The 22,382-nt window shown below is 34.4% G+C and overlaps 1 protein-coding gene across 1 annotated transcript in view; it reads left to right on the plus strand.

The window, feature by feature from the left end:
• Nucleotides 1-22,382, plus strand: part of LOC129257466 (NK-tumor recognition protein-like) — a 64,813-nt gene that overhangs the window by 1,012 nt on the left and 41,419 nt on the right. The window lies entirely within an intron of this gene.

The following is a 22,382-nucleotide window of genomic DNA, read 5'->3' on the forward strand; positions in this document are numbered from 1 at the left end:
AAGTCAGAGGTAGATGTTGCTGGTTTGAAGGCCTGTGCTCAACTGCCTGAGCTTGGCAGGGCATAATTTATTCTTCATTTCTTCTCTAGGCTTTCTTTGCACAAGGTACTAGATTTCAATGTTTACATATTCAAATTAACTTGGAAGATGACAACAGAAGTAACGTATCATCATGAATATGAACCAATAACACATAAGGAGTCTTACAACATAAATATTCATGATTCAGTCAACCAAGAGAGAGGAGGGGAGTAATTAACATAGCTGAAGAGAGGACCAAGAGATAAAGGAATTTGATAACAAAAGGAATGGTCAAGTGTGGGATGCAAGGAATGAAGGATGGATGAGGGTAACAAAGGAGATGGGGATAACAAAGATAAATGAGGATTAAAGGCAAGAATGCTGATGGAGACTGAAGAAAGGGGAAAGTAAATTATGGTTATTTTGGAGTAAAGCAATGTCCTGAAAATGAGAGAGGGGTTAAAGAACTCTGTGAACTCTGGCTTAAAAGTAATGAACTTGTAACCAAAACTGAAATGAACAAACAAAACTGCAATAAACTTGAATAATGTACAAACTAGTTCCCCACAATAGTGATTTAAATCGCGATTTAAATCAATGTGATTTTAAATCCGCCAACCTTGGCAAGTGGTAGACACAGAGTCTACTGGAGAGACACATTGTATATTTTAAATGTGAATAACTTTGGCATACAGGGGGCTAAAGCTTGACAAGACTTGTATAATCCATCACTCCTCATAATTGATTTCAATTAAATTAATATTAATGATAATCAGTGGTGGATCTAGGGGGACACAGCTTGCCCATGCCCCCACCCCCTTATGAGAGCCATAATCAAAATTTGTAATGTAAAACTACAGATTTTACCCGAGTGTGACACCCCCCCTTTTTTTAAGTGAGAACCTTTTTTCTTTTTTTGCTTGTCAAATTTTCAGCGGAAAAATGTGCCCCCCCCCCCTTTTGGAAAATCCTTGATCTGCCTCTGACGATAATTGAGAAAACGCTAAAAATCTTTACATAGAAAACACCGAAAATTCTCACACAAGTATTTATACATTATTTATAAGGTGATTTTCCAGCCGAGTGGAGACATATTGTCATGGATGTGATGTCATTTGAAAACTGAGTATATAAGCTGCAGTAGGGATGATTGTATACGCTTACATGTATATGCATGTGCATCAATTTGTGACACTGCAGTGCTCATTAAAATGAATAAAACAAGGGTAGTTATGCCGGTGGCCATGAAAGCAGTACGTGTGTTACATGTGACTCTATGGTATTGTTGTATTGTTAGTATTAAACATGCATAACTAGGGGCTCTACCTTTGATTTTGGCCTTCCAATATAACACGTATAATAAAACATCTACACGTCATAGAATCATTAATCTGTTATGATTTATAAGAAATTTAAAGTAAAAACTATTTCAAAATATCGTTTTTGCAGGGTGCTACATTTATTTTTTTGAAGCACTTACCCAGTCGGGCAAGTAAATTTTCAAATAGCTGGAAAATACTTGCCCGAATATAGATTTCACTTGCCCGAAAAAATCCTTCAAAACAAAGTTTTATTGCTTCAAAACAAGTTATAGCCTTATGGTACATACCATACCATTGACGGCTTTAAAAATGCATTTTTCAACATGACTACTGATGTACCTTGTAGTTGTATTTCTTTTTTTTTAATGATTTTTATCTTGATCATGACAAAATATATGGTCAATATGCTCTGTAATTAATTTCCTGATCTCATATATTTTCCATACATTTTGGAGGGGACTAGGACACAATAAAAAAGGGGGAATTCACTGAAAATAACCAGAGAAAAAAAAAAGAAATTAAGAGAGGGGGAGAGAATGAAAGAAAAAAATAAGAAGAAAGACAGAAAGGACGAAGAAATAAAGGAAGGAAGAAAGAAAAAAAAGAAATAAAGAGAGAGAGAGAATTGCTGCGGGGAAGAGAAAGATGGAAAGAAAGAAAGGAAGAAAGAAGGGAAAAAAGGATGGAAAGAAAAAAGACAGAAAAAAATAGAAAAAAAAACTCAGGGGAAGAGAAAGGAAGGAAAGAAAGGAACAAATAAAAAAGAAAAAAGTTAAAAAGAAAGAAAGGAAGAAAGAAAGAAAAGAGAAAAAGAAAAGGTAAAGGATTGATGGAAGGAAGGAAAAGGGAAAGAAAGAAAATGAGAGAAAGGAAAGAAGGAAGAAAGAAAAGGTATAATATGATAGATGGAAGGAAGGAAAAAAAGAAAAAAAAAGATAGAACGAAAGAAAGAAAGAAATGAAGGAATGCAGAAAGAAAAATAAGGAAGAAAAGAAAGGATGGATGGAAAAAAAAAAAGATCAAAAGAACGAAAGACAAAAAAAAGAAAATCAGAAAGAAGGAAAGAAAAAGAAAGGAAGAAAGAAGGAAAGAAAAAAGAAAGAAAAAAATAGAGAAAAAAAAACTGAGGGGAAGAGAAAGGAAGGAAAGGAACAAATAAAAAAAGAAAAAGAAATTAAGAAAGGAAGAAAGAAAAGAGAAAAAGAAAAGGTAAAGGATTGATGGAAGGAAGGAAAAGAAAGAAAACGAGAGAAAGGAAAGAAGGAAGAAAGGAAGAAAGAAAAGGTACAATGATAGATGGAAGGAAGGAAAAAAAGAAAGAAAGAAAAGAAAGATAGAATGAAATGAAGGAAGGAATGAAGGAAGGCAGAAAGAAAAAATAAGGAAGGAAAGAAAGGATGGATGGAAAAAAGAAAGATCAAAAGAACGAAAGACAGAAGTAAAGAAAATCAGAAAGAAAGAAGGAAAGAAAGGAAGGAAGGAGAAAGGAAGAATGGAAGACAAAAAGAAAGGAAGGAATGAAGGAAAGAAATAAAGAAAAGAAAGAATGAAAGTGATGAAGAAAGGAAGAAAAGGTAAAGAATGGATGGACGGAAGGAAGACAGTAAGAAAGAATGAAAGGAAGGGGAAAAAGACGGAAGGATTAAAGAAAGAGGTAAACAAAGGTTGGATGGAACGAAGAAAGAAAAAAGAAAGAAAGAAAAGAATGACAAAAAGAAAGACAGCTATAGTAACAGAAAAAATGAACAAAAGAAGGAAGGAAATTTAAAGAAGGAAAGAATGAAAAGAAAAGAAGGAAAGATAGGCTGAAAGAAAGAAAATATAGAGGAAGAAAGCTCAAACTATCCAGTCATAAATAAAGAAGAAATTTTATAAATTTCCTTGGCTAAAAAAAATAGTCAAAGAAACCACGTTTATCAACATACACACAAATGCATATGTCGGACTGTCAAACAATGTATTTCCGTGTGTGCAATACAGACGATCATTCGAAACCCGATCTTTTTGAAGCATAACAGAAGTGAAAATTTCTCCTTTTACTGCTTACAAATGACAGAGCTACCCCAATTTTTAGGAAATATGGACGTTACAAGAATTTTCATTAGTAAGAAATGTGAATTTTGACAGTTCTATGGGAGATTTCTTCCAGAGAAAACTTCGTTCGTGCAGCACCGTACTCCGTAGAAACTTAACTACAATCATCGGTTGCGTGGACTAGGCGCTAGCTAGCTAGGTATGCTAGACTGCCATTGATTCTGTGTGTGTGTGTACGTCTCTGAGCTGTGTGTTTATTGCAGAAAATGGCGCAAATTTTGCAATTCGAATCATGACTTATAAACTTTTTTGAAAGAAGAAATTAATGATATTGCTTTTTTTGTCTCTTTTTCTTTTCTATATTTTGATGGTGAAATATGGGGAATCTTTCTTTCCATAGGAGAATTTTGCTTGCCCGATTCGGGCAATCAGTTTTTGTCTTGCTTCAAAACACTTGCCCGACTCTAACTTTTACTTGCTCGGGCAATCGGGCAAGCGCTTATGTCGCACCCTGGTTTTTGTCTCACCTGCATAGCAGAGTGAGACTATAGGCGCCGCTTTTCCGACGGCGACGGCGGCGGCGACGGCGACGGCGACGGCGGCGGCGGCGTCAACACCAAATCTTAACCTGAGGTTAAGTTTTTGAAATGACAGCATAACTTAGAAAGTATATGGACCTAGTTCATGAAACTTGGCCATAAGGTTAATCAAGTATTACTGAACATCCTGCCTGAGTTTCATGTCACATGACCAAGGTCAAAGGTCATTTAGGGTCAATGAACTTAGACCATGTTGGGGGAATCAACATCAAAATCTTAACCTAAGGTTAAGTTTTTGAAATGCCATCATAACTTAGAAAATATATGGACCTAGTTCATGAAACTTACACATAAGGTTAATCAAGTATCACTGAACATCCTGCATGAGTTTCACGTCACATGACCAAGGTCAAAGGTCATTTAGGGTCAATGAACTTTGGCCGAATTGGGGGTATCTGTTGAATTACCATCATAACTTTGAAAGTTTATGGATCTGATTCATGAAACTTGGACATAATAGTAATCAAGTATTACTGAACATCCTGTGCAAGTTTCAGGTCACATGATCAAGGTCAAAGGTCATTTAGGGTCAATGAACTTTGGCCAAATTGGGGTATTTGTTGAATTACAGCCATAAATTTGAAAGTGTGTTGGTCTAGTTCATAAAACTTGGACATAAGAGTAATCAAGTATCACTGAACATCCTGTGCGAGTTTCAGGTCACATGATCAAGGTCAAAGGTCATGTAAGGTCAAAGAACTTTGGCCACGTTGGGGGTATTTGTTGAATTGCCATCATATCTCTATAAGTGTATTGGTCTAGTTCATAAAACGTGGAAATACGAGTAACCAAGTATCACTGAACATCTTGTGCGAGTTATAGTAGTTTTCAAAATCAGCACTGCTGCTATATTGAATCGCGTGATGCAGGTGAGACGGCCAGAGGCATTCCACTTGTTGGATATTTGAACTTAACATAAATTTGCATATCAAAATTAACTTAATGAAATATACAAATCCCGCTAATTTATATATCATCTGTAGGAACTTACAAATCTGGTAAGTCTGCAATGGTATGGGCAAAGAGAAACAAAATATGGATGTCTGAAATGAAGTATATTTGGGGTCCTACAAAGTCAAACATTGTCACTCATAGGATGTCAGCAGTTGACCCGACCCTAATTTTTAATGCCAGTTTTTTAATCCTCGTGAAATTTCCTTTCAGAAAAAGTATATTTTAAAGATATTTTAAAAGTTAATGACCATTTTTGTCTCACCTGCATAGCAGAGTGAGACTATAGGCGCCGCTTTTCCGACGGCGGCGGCGGCGGCGTCAACACCAAATCTTAACCTGAGGTTAAGTTTTTGAAATGACAGCATAACTTAGAAAGTATATGGACCTAGTTCATGAAACTTGGCCATAAGGTTAATCAAGTATTACTGAACATCCTGCCTGAGTTTCATGTCACATGACCAAGGTCAAAGGTCATTTAGGGTCAATGAACTTAGACCATGTTGGGGGAATCAACATCAAAATCTTAACCTAAGGTTAAGTTTTTGAAATGTCATCATAACTTAAGAAAATATATGGATCTAGTTCATGAAACTTATACATAAGGTTAATCAAGTATCACTGAACATCCTGCATGAGTTTCACGCCACATGACCAAGGTCAAAGGTCATTTAGGGTCAATGAACTTTGGCCGAATTGGGGGTATCTGTTGAATTACCATCATAACTTTGAAAGTTTATGGATCTGATTCATGAAACTTGGACATAATAGTAATCAAGTATTACTGAACATCCTGTGCAAGTTTCAGGTCACATGATCAAGGTCAAAGGTCATTTAGGGTCAATGAACTTTGGCCAAATTGGGGTATTTGTTGAATTACAGCCATAAATTTGAAAGTGTGTTGGTCTAGTTCATAAAACTTGGACATAATAGTAATCAAGTATCACTGAACATCCTGTGCGAGTTTCAGGTCACATGATCAAGGTCAAAGGTCATGTAAGGTCAAAGAACTTTGGCCACGTTGGGGGTATTTGTTGAATTGCCATCATATCTCTATAAGTGTATTGGTCTAGTTCATAAAACGTGGAAATAAGAGTAACCAAGTATCACTGAACATCTTGTGCTAGTTATAGTAGTTTTCAAAATCAGCACTGCTGCTATATTGAATCGCGTGATGCAGGTGAGACGGCCAGAGGCATTCCACTTGTTATAAAACAAATGGGGTGAGTTCAAGGTGCATGGCCTCCAGGAAATTCTCAGAAATCTGGAAATCAGTAGACTAGTAGGAGTAGCTTAAGATAGTACAAGGTCAAGGAGAACTGTAATCAATGGAAGAAGAAGAATCTAAAAATTGTTTGAGTATGATGAGTATGAAGAGAAACTGAGAAGGCATAATTTAGTAGAAGTAGTAGTGAATCAAAATTTTTGATTCAGTCTAGAACTTGTGTGAAAGGGGGTGGGCATGCTGACTTTGAAAATGAAATGGAACTAAAGAATAAGATTAAACTTGAGTTTCTTTAAAATTCCTCAGAAGTCCTAGTTGATAATGTTCCTTAATTCTCAAAAGTAATTGTACAAAAAATAACATTTGAGCAAACTTCATTGAATCCCTTACCGAAAAAACAACATGGCCTGTCATTTAAAATTTTAGATTAAAATTTTTTTTTTACATACATGTATGACCGTGTCAGACTTAAGGCCCGTTTACACCGCATCCGGCACGGCGACCGTGCACGGCATTCCGGCACGGCATACGGCACATCGTGCCGTTTTCCAGTTTCCACTGCCCCACGGCACGGCAATAAAGCCGTGCTCGGATGCCGTCCGGCAGGCAAAAACCGTCCGATGTGGCAGGAAAACCCATGGCAAAGAAGCCTGCTTCAGGCGTGGCAAAAAGTAATTTTAAGGGTTTTCGTGAATCTATGTATAAATTAATCTTGTCTTGAATTCCACCAAGAAGCCTCAATCAATCTGACGGACTGCTCATTGGACAGACACAATATTCTTTCTTTTATTCACTCGTCTATACGGGAATGGATCGTTCTATTTAAATGTTGAATTTTGTCATGATTAATATTTTTATCTTACGCTTTGCTTTCCATACTTCTTTTTCCATTCTCTGCCATTGTCACCTGTTATCTCATTCCTCAGTTTATACACCACATTATATTGCCATTCCAACTCCACATGTTTCTATTGTCTTCTCATTTATATTCAGAACATTCTTCTTCATTCATATCATCCTACCTCATGCTCATTGGTTCACCTTTCACACTTAGTTCTTCCACTTTTCTGGATTCTTCTATTCTCACTGTTTCTATTCGTTAAATTTATTATACGAAATTATTTCTAAACATATTCGAATACGGTATATTATTTGTTTAAATGTCAAATCCACCCAAGAAAACTGTTGATTTGAATAAATAGAAAAAAAAGTCAAACTATAGCATGATACTGAAAATTTTCATGCAGACTCGGATGTAAAATAAGAAAGTTATGACATTTTAAAGTTTCGCTAATTTTCACAAAAGAGTGATATGCACACCTCAGTGACATGCAAATGAGACCGTTCCTCACTATTTTTTTTTTTTTTTATTGTTTGAAAAATACAATATTTCATTTATATGACAATAAGGACCAACTTGACTGAACCAATGCTAATTCTACATGTTCAGGGAGGAATTGATTGTCGTTTCTCTTGACAATGAGAAGAAAATTACATTTCATATAATAAAATACAAAAGAAATAGTGAAGGGATTACGTCATCAGTCTCCTAATTTGCATACCGATCAGGATGTGTATATAACTGTTTTTTTTTAATCAAGTCAAACTTTAAAATATCATAACTTTCTTAAGTTACATCGGACTTTGAATTTTCAGTGTTATGCTTGTTGGATATTTCTTTTTTTATTTAAATCAACTTTTTCGTTGGGGTGGACTTGTTCTTTAAAATCAATGCCAAGTGAGGTCTGGCCCAATAAATCAGAGCAACACTGGACTTCATTTTGTCGACATCTTTACTTTGAGTTTAGTTCAGCTCCAATTAAATTTTAAGTTCTTCTTCTCCTAGCTGTTTGCTTGTTAATGACCGATTGCTCGAGATCTATCTGTGAACAATCAGCTCTCTACATTATATTTGTTGTTGAAAATAAAAGTGATGCTCATGAATTTATTACAGAAAAAAATAAAACGATATATATATATATATATAAACCAAAAAAATGCATGGGGCGGCAAAAACTTTCTTGAAGATAAATGTATTCTTTTTATTTCACCATCAACTTTCTTTTGTCAGTATTCTTCATGTCCAGGGGCCCATTTCAAAAGTGCTTTAACATTATGGCAACTACCATGGAAACCACAATTATAATTGGATGTTGCGCCATATTATAATGGTAGTTGCCATATGAAAGACAAAGTTGTGATAGTTGTACCTCTCTATGAAACAGGCCCCAGGAGTGTGATTGCCATTCTGTTTAGAGATAAAATTTAGTTGGCAACATTTTGTCATATTTCAAACAATCCTAGATCTATTTCCAAAAATAAAACATTAGTCCAGAAATTACCTGTACCACGTTTCGTCCAGTACCCATCATTTTTATTTTCACAGTAACTGGTTGCATGTGTTGATATTTGATAGTGCATTACTAGAAATCATGTTAATATTTGCATGAACCAAATTTTTGTGATGTGCAAAATGTTCATCTTCTCTTATCTGTAAACAAATCCTGATTTTAAATTCAAGTATAATTTAAGAAATAAATACATTTTTAATAAATGGTGAACATGTTCAGCCGATATTTCCCAGATCTACAAAAGAGGAAGATCATAATCCTTTACAATCGTAATTTCTGCAAATTGAGACTAACTTGCAACTGTAACAATGAGAGAAGTTAAAGTGAAAAATTCAAGTGGAAATTAGAATAGCACATTTTATGGTGTAGTTGTTTATAATACGATATCAGTCATTAAAGTTGTAGATTTCCTGCAAATGATTTATTTCATATGGATTTATCATAAGTCATTCAGATGTAATCATATATACATCGCTTTCCATTTGTTGGTGATGCTGCATGTCTGACATTGCATCTTTTATGTTGAGACTATTAACAGGTTGTTAGCTCTGGCAAACTACAAACCACTGTCCCTTTGTTAGCTAACAATCAGATGAATATTGAGTGATGTCAGAGGGAATAAGATATCAGCTCTCTTTTTAGCGGTGGAGCATAGCAAGTTAGAACATTTTCTGTTAACTTTTTTTTTTAATCTACGAAACATATTTGGATTCTTAAATTGTAACATGTGAGACGTTTATCACATCAATAGGAATCGACTTAGGTTTAGAAGACACAGAACTTTTAATTCCTATAGTAGTATGTTCAATGTTCAGAAGACCAAAATTTAACCGCATTGCAATGGAGCTGGCATTGAGGTAACTTTTACAGTGTGGGACAATGGGGGACAAGCTGGAAAAAATGGATCTACAGTTATGTTGTCACCATGACTATCGCTGCTTTGAAAATACTGCAAAATTGTCTCCTCGATTTGAAGTGAATTTGGGACTTGAAGACTGGACTGATGTTGCGGACGTGCCTGAGGACGATGACGATGAAGCCTGACCCACGTTGTGGACAGATGTCACCATTCTCCTGCTCAGTTTCTTCCTGTTTGGTACAGGCTTCTCCTGGTGTGTCCACATCAAACACAGGATCCAAGATTGAACTTGTTCTGTTGACAGAAAAATCATATGTTCAAACGTATTTCATATGTTTTACTCATAATAATGAATACTAAAAAATCGACTCTCATGTACCAAGTCGATACAGTTTGTCTGTTCTTTACTTCATTAATATTCGAAACATCTTTAGTTTTATTTTATTATATTATATTTTTTTAAGGGTACTTTTCTGAAGGCAAATGGCTCTCACTTCAAGGAAATGCAACACCCATTAACCTGTACTATTTTACACAGGTAGTCAAGTACAAATATGATAAATCATATTGAATGAAAATGTGGATGTATAATTACAGGAAACGGGTTAATGTAAACATGAGAGAATGAGCCAATCATCAATGTATAATTCAAAATGATTTGTATAGTTTGTATGAGAGCGCTCATATCCACCCTGCAGAGTGCACAAAGTGCAAATTAATACCATAGCTGTTGCCCGACCGTTTCCTGTTGCAAGGTATTCCTGTCAGAACCCAGAAACTAAACCTGGATTAAGTGCAGCACAATATCAGAATTCATATTTATAAAATACATTTCTTTGCATGAATTCAAATTGATATACACATATTCTCTCTTCCCTGGGATAAGAAAACAAAATATTGAATATCTTACTCTTGTATTTACGTGCTGCATTTGAGGGAGCTCCGTCACCACTCTTCCTCTCCATTTCTGTCGTGTTTTAGGAAGTTGTCCCTCAACTCGCTACGTCACCTTAAAATAATGAAAAAACAACACGAAATCTAATTCCTATAACCTCTGAAAATTTTCATTTCTGTTTATGACTCATTTAAAGCCCTACCCACTCCCCCCCCCCCTCCGAAATATTTCAATGTGAAATTGGACAACATGCTTTTGATAGTAAAGAATTTTGCCTCCATTTTTTTTTTGCTTGTAAAAGTGATGTGATATTTATATTACGTATTTGTGAGGTGGGGTTGGTATATAGTTTTTGGTCCACATCACAAAGCAAGGTCTCTTTCTGCATTTACATACCCTTGCTCTTGTGTCTCATTTAATTTTCTTTTTTAAACACTAGACTATTTTACACATGTGCAAACAATTTTAAACATGGCCATAATGACCTAAACTTACCATTGGTATTCATTGAATTACAACAACCAGAAGTTAGCTACAGTTGTTAGATTGTGAACTTGATTTGCTTTCAAACATCCACATACAAATATAACTCTTTTACATTGTTCAATATTTTTCTTCAAATTGATAGTGAAAAAATCGTGAAGTTTGAAAAAATTAATAGGACGTAAAATGATACCAACCTGAGATTACAAGCTGACGCCCAATGTCATGTCATACATTTTTTTTTATACTTCTGTATCCTTGAACATCTCCAATCCCTTGTCATACAGGATTGGATTTTCCTACACTTCTAGGATAAGGGCTTCCTCCATGTTGGTTATCTGTCATGCAACACATTCCATATAAATTTTGTTAGCAAATAATAATAATAAAGGTTTAAAGAATTGCAAAAGCGATTAGTGAAAGGCCAGTGCCCAATCAGCAATTTCTTACATTTACATTGTAACTGGCAGGCTTGCTGATCAGGGTCCAATTTTTATAATGCACAAATAGAAATTCTCCTAATTGAAATGATTTTGCTTAGTTGTAGAGAAAAGTGATCGTCTAGAAATTCCTTCAAGAGCTTAATTGAAATAATAATTTTTTATCATTTGAAAAGTACATGTAAACATAGGGTCATGTTAAGAAAAAAAAGATAGAGGCACAATTTTTTGCCTCCATGAGAGCCTATAAGCTAAGCCATATAAGGTTTTTTTTAGGGATGAAATGTTTGTTGAATAAAATGTCAGCAAATTATGTCTTCTCTGTATAGTATACGTACCCAATCACTTCAGCCCCCCCCCCCAAAAAAAAAAAAATACTAAATAAAAAATAAACCAATGAAAAAAGAATGAAATTACACAAATAAAGCAATCAAATTTTGGAACAGAATGTGCAGATTTAAAAGTTATGCCAGCACACAAAGGACATATTTCATATTGAAAAAGGGTCACTTTTGTTCTGGGGGATTTCTATTGCCAACCCAGGCCCTTCCCATCGCCCCACGATTGAGCTGCCCCTGGATAAAGGAAAGTGCGCTCATTTTAAAATCCTTTACATAATAACAGACTGACATTTTTTGACAAACTAGAAACAATAACTTTTTTTAATGCAAGTTCTCTCCAAAATTATAGTAGCCTAAATTTAGTGACTAGGCCTAGACTCTATATTTCAATGAAAACAAGGTCTAACGTTAATTAGCTAAGCCTATGACGTCATATGGGGAGGATTTAGAGTCTAGGTTTTTACATTATTTATTCGTAGGCCTAGTCTTTTCCAGAGAGTTTGTGGGAAATAACTAAGTTAGCCTTACTCCTTAGCCTAGGACTCCAAAATTCCTACTAGGGTCTAGATCTACTTTCCACCATTTGTTTCGATCTAGAACAGATCGACCAGAGGGTCACACAAAAATATGGTCAAACTGAGCAATCGGTCTAACTTCTTTCAGTTCAGGCTACCCAAGTTTCACCACTCCAGATCCCCTCTTATCAATTCCTTGCCACCCTCCTATCTGCCACTCTTGCTGCTGACAAAACGACTCAGTGCCTAGCTCTCATCTATTATACTTATAGACCCTACTACTATTACTAAAACTAAAGTACTAGGCTAGGCTAGTCTATATCTTAATAATTCATCCTGGAATTCATCATATTAATTCAGAGGTCTAACTTTTTTTTTTTTTTTTTTTTTTTTTTTTTTTTAATTTTTTTTTATTTGTATGTTCTCATTTACATCGTCACTGTATATTGAACAAAAATAAAAAACAACAGCATGATATACATTAGAATTCAACATAAAAATTGACAACATTATACAAATATAGCAAGAAAAATGTTTAGATACATGTTCAATAGTAAGCAAACATAATGCCTAAATTGACTTTTCAATCTTTGTTTTACAATTTTTCCAAAAAATACTTTTTTTTATATTTGCTCTCCATTTTATTTCTTCTAAGAAAATTTCAAATATTTCTTTAAAATTTGATTTTCTTTTTTGTTGAAAAATTGTATAAGAAGCTAAATTGATTAATACATTAAAGAAAGATATAACGTTGTGTCCATTACCACCGTGTCTACCAATTACAATGTCTTTATAACTAATATCCACATTTTTAATATTCAGATTAATGGTAACACAAAAGTTACTGAATTTTAACCAAAAGAGTCTAGAATAATGGCAATCATAAAATAAGTGATAATAGTTTTCAATAGTTTTACATTTAAAACAGAGTGGAGATTCTGCCAATTTAAATCGAAACAAATATTCATTTGACATCAAAAGTTTATACAAAAATTTAAAGTTGAATTCAGCTAAACGAAATTCTTCAATGAAAGTAACTTTTTCTTTCCAGATATTGTTCCAAATCAAATTTTCTTTGAAATAAAGTGACCAATATTGTTCAACATTTGGGGTTATAAACTTATTATCCACAAGAAAATTGTATAATCTTTTGGAAAGTTTAACAGATAAATGTTTACTTTGTTTTATATGTAAAACAGGATCATGGTCCTTCAATTGAAAGTAGCTAACAATTGAATGATTTGAGCAATGTTTATCATTAACCAAAATGTTTTTCCATTTTTCTGGTATACAACTCCAAATTAATTTCGATTCACATAAATAATTTCCTTTTTTCTTTAATTTTGCATGAATACACAGTATATCCAATAGTCCATCGTTGTTAACAATATCTCCAATAACAAGAATGTCTGAGCATACCCAATGCTTCCAAAACAAACACTTATTCTTATACAAAATGTTTTTATTACCCCATAATAACTGTTGCCTAATATCTTCACCTGTATTCTCAAAAGAGGGTTTGTTATTACACATTTTCCAAGCAATTATACATTGACGATAAAATAATGGAAGTTGTTTCATTTCAGGCATTTGACATTCTTTTTCAAAAGACATTTTAAGAACAAGTGAATTCGGTCCAAAGTAATTGAGGTGTAGTTCAGGAAGGAACTTCCATCTAAAATTGTGATCCTTGGTTTCAAATAGATTTTTTAGCCAAACTGTTTTTAGGGCATTACATTGTAAAACAAAATCAGGCATGTTTATTCCTCCTTTTTCAGTTCTACCAATCATTGTTTTTCTTTTTATTTTATCACGCCCTTTCCATATAAATTTAAATATGATTTGTTCAACTTTTTTATTAATGTGATCAAGCATGGGAAATACAGTCATTAAATAAGTTATATTTGAAAGAATTAAAGATTTTAGTACAGTAACTTTTCCGAAAAATGTTAAATATCGGCATTTCCACAATAATACTTGGTTTTCAATTTTTGTTACTTTTTCTTTCCAAGTTTTTTCATAAGCATCAAACATATTTTTACTGAAATACACCCCTAGAGTTTTTATAAACACACTTTTCCAATCAACCTTTTGAAAAAGATTGCTGTTAAAATTTCCAAAGCTAAAACCCGAGCTTTTCGAAACATTTAACGATGGTCCAGCAACTTTGCAAAACCTTTGGACTCTTTCCATTACAGTTTTTAAAGACAGTTCATCCGCTACAAATACTGTGGTGTCATCAGCGAATTGACTTATCTTGATCTCAACAGAATTGTTTACATTATTCGTCAAAATAATACCTTTAATGTTATCATTCTTGTTCAAATCAACTGATAAAAATTCTACAACTACTAAAAATAACAGGGCAGACACTGGACAACCTTGTCTTACCCCTCTAGTTAGAGGGAAATAAACTGACTGCCAATTTAAATTCATTATACAACTCTCTGCATCAGCATATAAGGCTTTTATATAACTTATGAAATTATTACCAAAATTAAATTTCTCAAGGGCTCTATAAAGAAAATTCCTATTAACTTTATCAAAGGCCTTTTCTAGGTCCAAAAATAAAATAGCCCCTGATTTTTCATGTTTTGTCATATAATTTATCACATCATCAATAAGTCTTATATTGTTTCCAATAAAACGGCCTTTTAAGTAGGCATTTTGATCAAGCGAAATACATGAACTTAATACTAGTTTCAATCTATCTGCCAAAACTGATGCCAGTATTTTGTAATCAGTGTTTAAAAGACTGATAGGCCTCCAGTTGGATAGTATATCTTTTCGTCCCTTTTTATGCAAAAGTGTAATAACAGCTCTATTTTGGCTAACTGATAAATTCCCAACTGATAACGAATGGTTAAATAAATTTAATAATATAGTTTTTAAATGATCCCAAAAACATTTGAAAAATTCAAACGTTAAACCATCTGGACCTGGACTTTTACCAAGTTTTGAATTTTGGATAGCTTTATTACATTCATGAATTGTAAGTGTGCTATCACACATTAATTTCTGTTTTTCGTTTAATGAATTTTCTATGTTAATATTTTCAAAATAATCATTTATATCCTTACTTTCTATATTTTACGATTTTGAAAAAAGTTCTGAGAAGTAATCCACCTCAGCAGTCAAGATATCGTTTTGACTTATACAAACTTTACCATTGTGTTCCACTTTAAACAAATTCTTCTGTTGATAATTTCTTTTTTCAAGACCTAGAAAAAATTTGTTATTACGTTCCCCCTCTTCGTACCACTTTATTTTGGATCTCACCAAAGCTCCATGAACTTTATAATCATAGAGATTATTTAGTTCTCTTCGTATTTCTTTAATTTCTTGATTCTGTTTAGTAGATATAAATTTCTGCTTGGTAAGATGGTCAAGTCTTTGTTGTAAATTTAATTGTTTACATTTTGTATTGTTAGATTTATCTATACAAAAATATATTGATTTTTGTTTAACCTCTTTTTTAAATAAATCCCAAAGTAATCTTATATCAGCTACTCGATTATTAATATTTTCCCCAAGGTCTTTTATTAGAGCAATAATGATTTTTTTGTATTCAGAGTCTTGTAACAAAGAGTTATTAAGTTTCCATAGACCTTTGCCCTTTCTGAATTTATTGAATTCAATTCTTATAAGAACTGGATTATGATCAGATAAAAATCTCCCTATTATATTGCAATTGATAATATTATTCTTAAGTCTATCAGAAACTAAGAAAAAATCTATTCTTGTCTCAATAGGAGACTGTCGTATTAGTTGATGAGTAAATTCGATAGAGTTGGGATGTTTGAGTCTCCAGATATCAACGAAATCTCTTAACTCAGACTGTTCTCTTAGGTACTTTGCATCCGAAAAATCTTTCGAAATCCCTCCTCTTTTGTCAGATCTATAGTTTAAAACAGTATTGAAATCACCACCAAAAATAACACAATCACTAGGAAGGATATTGTCATCTAAGAAGGCAAAACAAGATTTGAAAAAAATCCTTCTATTTGTCAAAATATTCGGAGCATAAATATTAAGTAGCCATAGCGACTCACCACCATATAATATGTTAACAGCATTTGATCGACCTTCATGGAAGGATATATGATTAAGAACTTCAGCTGAGTGACAATTTATTAGAATACTCGTACCACAACTGTTTGAAGTTCCAATAGAGTGGTAAGACAGACCTTTCCAATCAAATTTGTCATGAACCTGAATAATTTCTTTTGTAAAATGAGTTTCTTGAAGAAAAAGAATTTGAATCTTCTTATCGTTTGCCCATTTATACAGTTTTAGTCTCTTTTTCCTTTCTCTTAATCCTTGACAATTAATTGTCAAGATACTTAATTCCATCGTTTTCATGATTCTTAAGCTGTGTTATATGCATCTTCATAATCTTCTTCAGAACTCAGTCGAATAAATTCTTCCTTCTCTGGCGTGTTTTTAGAATGCCTTCTTTTTCTCTTTTTCTTCTGTTTTATTCGATGTTGATTTTCGTTGCTACGGGCACGCGCTTGTTTAATGACTTCGTCGAGCGTTATTTGCTTGACCGTGCCTGACCTTTCACCAACGAGACTACTAGTGCGTGTATATGCTAATTCCTCTATCGATCCTTGCGGAGTTGCTACCTGTACGTCGCAAACATCTTTGCTGGCATATTTTGAAGTGGGCGCCACCTGCGCATTGCGTTCATTCACGATCACATGATCACTGTCGTCTGGTTGGGAAGAACCATAGAGATGTATACTAACTACGCTAGAGTGCGGAGTCGCCATAGGCGCGCGTACTTAACGTCTGTGATTGTGTGGAGCGTGGCGGCCATTGCTCGATAGGTATAGATTCGCAAAAGTACCCGGATGTACCCATAGCTCGTGCGTTGTAACGCTGTGAAAAGGGGTGCCGTCTCCGGCCTTTTTCTTGAAGAAAAGAACACAACCTCATAAAAATCGAAAATATGAATGACAAATTGCATCTCAATACACTATTAGAGTGATTACATGGGGATTATGCTATTAATTTGGCATTTTAAAAACCTGATTTCTCGGGATGAAATTCTAAATAATTTGCATTTACCTGTCCGTTTATAGGCCTGTAATAGATAACAATGTTGATATACTATCATATAAACAATCATATAAAAATAAAAACATACAGCGGACATTAATAGAAAGATTGACAATTAATTCAAAAGACTGCAGTGAATTAGCCCTTCTCTGGATTTCCCTACCTTTAACTGCATCGTCCTCCTTCCATCCTTCCCACATTTACGTCCTTTGATTCTATGTTTATGTTGGATATAATTTTGTAATTTCTATATAGGCCTACATGATATGTAACTTGCTTTAATTTGTATGAAATATAGGCCTATCATTTTTATATATTAAGTTGTACAATAATTCTGTATAAGTTAGTGTTTTGATCTACATGCGCTATTAAAGGGCATCTCATTATTGTTCTTGGTGAGCCTCCCGTTACACCATCAATGTTGAAATTTGTGTTATTTGGTGAACGTGCTGATTTTGTTTTTATAGGAACATAATAAATTCCCCAAAATCTGCAGGCCTATATGGCCCGAAAATAAAATATTGATTTAAAATGTCGAGAATATAGCCTAATTTGTTCAAACTTTTCAAAAATGACAGTTTTAATTCCCTTCACTTTAAGTTAGATTTGTTTTAATTCGCTTTTTAGGGGCCGTGTGTGCAATTAAAATAACAAACACACCTTTAGAAGCAAATTCGCTTTAACATACTGATCAAAATAAAATACAGGGGGCGCGACCGGACCCCTCCCTGAAATGAAAATGAACATTACACATAATAAATGATTGTGATTTTATGCACCCCATCACTTTCAAAATCATTCCGCGACGCCGTAATTAACATAATATAATAATTTTGTTCATCCATGGAAATCTTATTTAAAAAAAACTGATCGAATAACCAAACTCAGGTCCATAGGCCAGCAAATGACATTAAAGGAAGAAAACTAGAAAATCAAGTTCAGTTATACTTTTAAAATGAAAAACAAAACTGGATAATCAAAACGCGTGTTTATCTGTTTATATGTTAGGCCGGTGCCAGTGCTTACAAATATTTGCCATAAAGTTCATTTATTCAAGCGACACAGACACAGTTAATTAACACAATTTCAAGGCAGGTATCAAATTTGAGATTAAATTAGGATTTTTAATATCTTATTCCAAGTATTGTCACTTTTGCAATATTATTGTTTCATAATTATGTTTGGTTTTAGTACTCACAATTTTGCAACCGTTTTCATAAAGTATGATAAGTTTGCATTGATGTCTTTCATGATATTAGTTTTATACACTCTTGCAGTAGTAATAATATTCTTTATAGTATAATACAAATTATATATCATAATCCCGCCCCTTTTCTTCTCTCCTTCTCCCCCTTCTTCCTCTCCTTATTATTCTATCCTTGATTTGTTCACATGATATTGGTCCAATCATTATAGGATCAGAAACAACGGCGATAAACAAAATATTTCAGCCAGTTTGCCGATCAGCATATTTTCAGCCGGGGAGAATCAAGTCTATACTTTCCAGAAAATCAAAGTAAAATTGTTTTGCGCATTGTGATTTGTTTACTCTCCGAAGTTTTAAAATGTTTGCAAGGCAATAACACTGTACATAAACATCCAACCCCCCATTAGGCCTCCTGTACATTGCAAAATTGTACGACTGCATGCGCGCATTTGATATGCAAATTTTGCTGTCAACAAACTTTTCTATACATTGATCGCAAGTAAGAAAGTATACTTTTATATACATATTTATAAATATGATGGGATGGTTGCCAGCAAAGGAAATCTAAATCATCAATTTTTAACTGAATCAATGCGTAAATCATTTCCAAATATCAATAAAAAGTCATTTTATGATTCGCGAGTTTTTGTGATGTTGGTTTACATCAGCGTGTAAGACATGGGGAAAAGGGATCGAGTTATTATAGGCCCTATTGTGTAGATATATATGGAAAATGAATTATAACAATTATCTAAAGTGAAGAAATAAATTATCAGCAATCAGCATAATAGTAATTAGGAAACTATGAACTATAAAAATACAATCGTGGTTTTTTTTTTCGATACAGCGTCTCAGATGCATCAGACACTGTGATATGGCCTATGAATTTTCTTAGGTTAATGTACATCAAATCATATTAAAACACATTAAATTTATTTATCAGGACCTAGGCCTAAATGTTATTTTTGATATTCATCTCTTCCAAATCATTAGAAAATAGAAGTCATATTAATGTATCGAAATTTTACCTAAGCAAAAACAATTGGGACTTTAAATCGTTTGCCTGTATTATAGCTGTATCGGCCTATATTATGCGCTATAGATAGGCCTATATAGGCCTTTTGACCTCAGTTTTGCTAGATTTTTGTTGTATTTGAACTTTAATCCAGTGCAATATTTACAATTTTGCTTTTCCATATGCTTTCGTGCTCATATGTCATCAATTTGTCATGTTCTGTGCTCATCCGTGTACATGCCCCATAGGTACTGTACGCTCATGGCAGGCTGCGAATACCTATCGAGCAATGGCGGACGGTCTCCACGTAATCACAGCGATTTGACGAAGTACGCCCTCTAGCGTTACTAGTATACATCTCTATGGGAAGAACCTTCCGTAAAGGCAGTGCACCGGGGGTCGCCTCTCTTATGCCCTGGAAGGGAGCAATCGTAACATGTAATCTGATTTTCTCGACACTCGCGAGCGTAATGACCTTCTTTCAAACATTTGTTACATCTGATGTTTTCTTTCATTTTGTTTCTGTCACTCGATTCCTTTTGCTCTTTATGGTAGATTTTTGCACGAAATCCTACGATTTCAACCGTATTAGGTAACGGGGACGTCGGTATTTCCATGAAGATAAACCTCCTCCCCGTTTTGAAACGAGTAAGCTTTCCGTCAGAATCTCTCGCACACTCATATTTCACTTCAGTTACTGGTTTCAGTCCTCTTTTTATGAAAGTAGACTTTATGTCACTGTTGGCAACAGATAGTGGTACGTCACTAATGAACACTTTAGTGGTAGGCTTCTCACTAGTGTGAAGGTATGGGTTAGCGTCCATAAGATCTATCTGCTGACTTCTGATGGATAAACCAGTGACAAGTAGTTTTTGTCTAGACTTTTTATCAAGTGGATAGATACGCCATAGATTCCTGATTCTCTGAGCTCCATCAATGGTGGAATCACCACAAACTCTCTCTGCAGCAAGACACACTTCATAAACAGACACTTCATTCACACCATCTAATAAGTCACTGGTTTTGACCAGAGGGTCACACAAAAATATGGTCAAACTGAGCAATCGGTCTAACTTCTTTCAGTTCAGGCTACCCAAGTTTCACCACTCCAGATCCCCTCTTATCAATTCCTTGCCACCCTCCTATCTGCCACTCTTGCTGCTGACAAAACGACTCAGTGCCTAGCTCTCATCTATTATACTTATAGACCCTACTACTATTACTAAAACTAAAGTACTAGGCTAGGCTAGTCTATATCTTAATAATTCATCCCGGAATTCAGCATATTAATTCAGAGGTCTAACTTACTACTAGTGTTACTAACGTTAGACCTATGACTATGTGTAGACTCTAGACTACTGAGGCCTAACGTTAGACCAACAACAGGTCTAACTTTTGTTAACGTTACTTATAGGTCTACCTAACGTTATATCTAACTATAAGTAACGTTAGGCCTAATGTTACTGTTAGTTAGACTCTAAGTTAAAGATAAATGCCAGTTGTGGTAAAACTGGTAACGATTTCAAAATGAGTTCGTACAGTCTACAGAATCCGATGAAATGACTACCAAAGTGTCTGTTTGTATAAATAAAAAATATGTGCCAAAGGATTCCGGAAGAAATTGTGTAATTGCTGAGAAATTAGCAAATAAGCACGGGATTTGGGTCAAGCGTCGGGCCGACATTCAAACTCAAAGCAATAATTTTTAATAGTACACTGTCCCACGTGCGCTTATCTGTGTTAGTGATCTTCAGTATGAACATTTTTCAGCGTAGATTTCAAGATTTCACAAAGTTCAGTTCATGTAACTGTACCAGATCTAATTAAGCTCGGTTTTACACACTTTCTCGAGAAATCAGTGTTTCCTGCAACTACTTTCATTTATCTTTAACTTTAAGTCTAACTTTCTTTAGGCCCCTATTTAGTAATTACGTTAGGCCAGTCTAATTGATTATCGAGTCTAACATTAGGTCTAACGTTAGATCTGGATGTAACTTAGGCTAGGATAAACATCTAGCCTATCTAAATTAGATACCTATATCTTGCTAGACCGAGTCTAAGCTAACTTACGTTAGATCTTCGTTAGATCACTGTTACTTAGGCCCTATCCCAGATTTTTATTTCCGGCCTTATATTATTTGGCCTTATTTTCTTGTGCTCTACTTTCTGGGGCTCGGTTCTACAGTATGCGAAATGACACTTGTTCTTAATTAGTTGCTTACCAGACCAAGAATTGCAAGATCAAGTCCTCCTTCAGTCACCTCTCTTCAGCAGGTAATACACGTAGACCTACGTGTATGTGCGATTTTGCATTTAACACGTAAACTCCCATAGACTATCACCGCAGGCGATTTGTCGCTTGATCAGAAAATATGTGGGCAATGACGTAATTTATCTGGACTGTGATTGGCCAGAAGTGAAAAAACCGTGTGCCGTGCTCTGAAAATGGCTTGCTGATCGATCTGCAAATCCGGCAAATTACGCCGTGTTGTACAATACGGCACGGCACCGTTGAAGTGGAAACAGTTTCATAGAATTTAGTGGGGATCGATTTTTTTTGCCGTGCCGGATTGCCGTGGTGCCGTGCACGGTCGCCGTGCCGGATGCGGTGTAAACGGGCCTTTACATGTACGGCAGCAAATCTTACACATTTGATTTGAAATATTTAAATCAGATTTTTATATATTCATTTCAATTTTCAAGAAGTAACATTAAAAATATTGTTAACCAATCATACATTTTATTCCAAATGTTGCTAACTATTTGAAAGTATCAAATAAGTTCGAAATCATGACTGAAAATTTTGGACAGAGAAGAGACCTTGTGAAAAGTGTTCCCTATTCCCCAGTAAAGAAAATTCTTTCATCCTTTTTCTTCCCCCTTTAATCTTGTCCTAATTCTGGACTCTTTTTCTCTTCTTTTTTTAATAATTTTATGTCTTTCTTTACATGGATTTGTCCCTTCCTTTGCAGTACTTTAAGGAAGTTACAAAGTTAATTCATTTAGGTACTTGTGTTTTAAAAAGACAATTAAAGTGAAGATGATGTTAATTTTTTTAAT

The sequence above is a fragment of the Lytechinus pictus genome, chromosome 3 (assembly GCF_037042905.1).
Source record: "Lytechinus pictus isolate F3 Inbred chromosome 3, Lp3.0, whole genome shotgun sequence".
Classification (NCBI taxonomy): Eukaryota; Metazoa; Echinodermata; class Echinoidea; order Temnopleuroida; family Toxopneustidae; genus Lytechinus; species Lytechinus pictus.